At 35.9% G+C, this 4,117-nt stretch overlaps 1 protein-coding gene across 1 annotated transcript in view; it reads left to right on the top strand.

Moving 5' to 3' along the window:
* The first annotated feature begins 1,288 nt into the window (after positions 1-1,288).
* Positions 1,289-4,117, top strand: part of LOC106872607 (uncharacterized) — a 52,519-nt gene continuing 49,690 nt past the window's right edge. The window contains exon 1 of the mRNA XM_014919643.2: positions 1,289-1,459. The gene's annotated coding sequence lies outside the window, so the exon portion shown is untranslated. The remainder of the gene's footprint in view (positions 1,460-4,117) is intronic.

Genomic DNA, 4,117 nt, shown 5'->3' with positions numbered 1-4,117 from the left:
CACATACATCTAAAGGAAATGTTTTCATAGAAACCTAAAAATATTATATGGACCTTCTGGGGTCATATAGACCCAGGTTGAGAACCACTGATTTAAAGGAAGGCATAATGCTTTATTTTTAAATTCTGAAGAAGAGTAAAAGAAAAACACGGCAAACAAATCTGAGTTCATAGTTTAGGAAAGTGCATGGCATTCATCTTGATCTGTTAACAGGTGATGGCCATATCAAGACTATCAACGCAGAGCTAATTCACATTAAGTGCCATTGCTGGATTGAGAGATCAACGCCGTGGTGCTATAAAAATTACATCATCAACTTCGGACGCGAACCACTATGTACAAAGCTAACAATGTTTTTAGCTATTCAGAACGCATTTTACAAAGTGATTATTCATATATGTTATATAGGCGTAGGAGTGGCTGTGTGGGAAGTAGCTTGCTTACCAACCACATGGTTCCGGGTTCAGTCCCACTGGGTGGCATCTTGGGCAAGTGTCTTCTACTATAGCCTCGGGTCGACCAAAGCCTTGTGAGTGGATTTGCTTGACGGAAATTGAAAAAAGCCCGTCGTATATATGTATATATATATGTGTGTGTGTGTGTGTGTGTTTGTGTTTGTGTGTATGTTTGTGTGTCTGTGTTTGTCCCCCTAGCATTGCTTGATAACCGATGCTGGTGTGGTTATGTACACGTAACTTAGCGGTTCGGCAAAATAGACCGATAGAATAAGTACTAGGCTTATAAACAATAAGTTCTGGGGTCGATTTGATCGACTAAAGGCGGTGCTCCAGCATGGCCGCAGTCAAGTGACTGAAACAAGTAAAAGAGTAAAGAGTAAAGAGAATATGTTATTATATGAAACCGCATTATTACTAAAATCTTATGTAGAAAGTAGTTACTAGAGAAAATAAAAAGGATTTTAATATTTGGATATCTGGATCATATCTTCGTTTCGTCCGTAATATAATGAATTAATTTTGATTTTGCACCTATTTTGTATACGCCGTCTCGTCTAACAATACTTTCTCAATGTAAAACGGGGGCAACCTGTATACTATTTTAATTTCTTTTTCTGTATTTATCTGAGATACCTTGTCACAAAATTGTGATAAAGATGCTTGAACTTTGCACGTAAAACACAATCGTAACCAAAGCCACACACACACACACACACACACACACTCACACACACTCACATACACATGCACGCACGTTGCACGCGCACGCGCACGCACACACACACACACACACACACACACACACACTGAAGATGAGCGTCGAAAAGAAAGGGGGAGAGAGGCAGAGAGAGTGAGAGGAAAACAGAGTTTGTTGTTCACTGATCTTACGGATATTTGTAGATTTTGAGTGTCGTCTGCATTTATACATTTTTCTTTCACTAATCCTGACTTCGACAACGATATCATCTTATTCTCTGGCTGACAATCATTACTTACGGAAGGTAATAACATCGATTATTATTACTTTTATTATTATTTATCCTCTCGGTGAAAATAAGTACCGGTTGAACACTGGGTCTTTGCAATCGATTAACCCACTTCCCACTAAAATTGCCGGCCCTTGTGCTAAAATGTGAAAACATTATCATTATTGTTCTTGTTGTTGTTGTTGTCGTCCTCGTTTTTGCTTTGTTGTTCTTATTATAAAGGACAACAGACTAGCAGAACCGTTAGCACGCCGGGCAAAATGCTTAGCGGCATTTCGTCTCTCTTTATGTTCTGATTTCGAATTCCGTCGAGATCGACTTTGCTTTCATCCTTTCATAGTCGATGAAATAAGAACCAGTTACGTCCTGGGGTCGATGTAATCGACTATTCTCTTCCTCCAAATTTCAGGCCTTGTGCCTATAGTAGAAAGGATTATTATTATTATTATTATTATTATTATTATTATTATTATTATTATTATTATTATTATTATTATTCAGTAGTCTTATTTTTATCAAGTGCCTTGGGTATGTGCTGTGGTTTGTTGTGGAGCTCTTATTTTCACTGTATTGAAAGTGTTTTACGTATATGTGCGGTGCCTAGTAGTGCTATTTTTCTGTATGTTATTTATACTTGTAAGTCCTGGTGTTTTTGTTATGTATTTGTCTGAATGTTTTTTTATCATGCCTAATGCACCTTCTATGATAGGAATTGTTTTTAGGCTCTACATTCGAGTTACCTCTATTTCCAGAATTTTTATTATTATTATTATTATTGTTCAGTAGTTTTATTTTTATAACGTGTTTTCACTTCACTACCGAGCGCAGCTCTGTGCGCCTTGGGTATGTGCTGTGGTTTGCTGTGGTGCTCTTATGGTTACTGTACTGAAAGTGTTTTGCGTAGGATGTGTGCAGTGCCCAGTAGTGCAATTTTCTGTATGTTATATATATTTGTAAGTCCTGGTGTTTTTGTTATGTATTCACCCAGAGACCTCAAGAGACAACAAGTTAGAAGTTCATGTAGGTGTTATGCCTAGGGTACCATATATTTCGATTTGTACATAGTGTTGTTCTAGAGAATGTTTAAGAAACCATAAGAACATTATGTGTTTGTTTTAAAATCTGAGATCACATAGACAGTATTTTACGTATTATTATTATTATTATTATTTACACGAGTGTTTCCTTTTCGGACAAAACCCTTTATACCTTTCGTCCGGTCTTTGTCCTTACATGTTTTTCATTTATGTTAGCCCTTATGGCCAATAAAACAAGAATTATTATTATTATTATTATTATTATTATTATTATTATTATTATTATTATCATTATTCATCCTTTCTGTAAAATAAGCTCCAGTTGAGAGCTGGGGCAATGTAACCAATTAACCCCTCCCCCTAAAATTTGCTGCCCCGTAGTGCTAAAATATGAAACCATTACTATTGTTGTTCTATTGTTGCTCTGCTTTGTTGCTGTTGGCAACAAGGCCGTTAGATTGGCAGAATCGTTACTGTACCATGAAAATGCTGAACGGTATTTCGTCTGTCTTTACCTTCTGAGTTCAAATTCCGCTGAGGTCAGCTTTGCTGTTCATCTTTTTTTTTGGGGGGGGGTCGATAAAATAAGTATCAGCTGAGTACTGGAGTCGATCCAATTGACTAGTCCCCTCCCGCAAAATTTCAAGGTTTGTCCTTGTATTAGAAATTATTATTATTGTTATTGTTGCTGTGGTTGTTGTCGTCGTCCTCCTAATTGCTTCTGCTGCTGCTGCTGCTGTTGTTGTTGTTGTTGTTGTTAAGGACAATAAATTAGAAGAATCTTTACCGCACCGGACAAAATACCTAGCTGTATTTTTTGTTACCAGTCCTTTACGTTCTAAGTTCAAATGTTACCAAGGTTGACTTTGCCTTTCATCCTCTTGGGATCTATAAAATAAGCATCCGTTGAGTACAGAGATTGATACAATCAAGTAACCTCTATCTCATTATTACTGACTTTGCGTCTACATCAGAAACAGTTCTTACTGTTGTAAGAGAAGTTTATGAGATAAAATGCAAAGAACATCCGACATACACACATAAACATACTGAGGCCAAACTAGCAATATTCAGAAATGTCTATCTATTTTCGGAGTTAAATTCCGGAGGTTTTACATTCTCAGCTATTCAAAGTTCGATAGAAGTCAGATAAATTCATTCGCTCGTATACACTTGTTGTGATGAACACCTTAACATAATTCTGTTTGGTATTTTCACTATATGCTTACTATTAGTGTTGAAGATGTCATGAATGTTACAATCTGGTCCCGCCTCTCTTTCGCTTGTATATATATATATATATGTGTGTGTATGTATGTATGTATGTATGTACGTATGTATGTACGTATGTATGTATGTATGTATGTATGTATCTGAGAAATAAGTGTTTTGTTATAAAACAAACACTTTATAATAGAATGTGAACAACTGGTGAATGGTGTCCCGGGGTCAAATAGAATCCTAAAACATCCTACATGATCACCATGGGATTCTTTCATTCATTTTATACATAATGAATCAGCTGCATCACATATAAAATCTATTTTAATTTTGTTGAAATACTATCTATTTATCTATCTATCTATCTATCTATCTGTATATATGTGTATGTATATATATATATATATATATATAT

Source organism: Octopus bimaculoides, chromosome 9 (genome assembly GCF_001194135.2).
Source record: "Octopus bimaculoides isolate UCB-OBI-ISO-001 chromosome 9, ASM119413v2, whole genome shotgun sequence".
Classification (NCBI taxonomy): domain Eukaryota; kingdom Metazoa; phylum Mollusca; class Cephalopoda; order Octopoda; family Octopodidae; genus Octopus; species Octopus bimaculoides.
The sequence above is the reverse complement of the archived record's forward strand: the minus strand, read 5'-3'. Positions and strand labels throughout refer to the sequence as shown.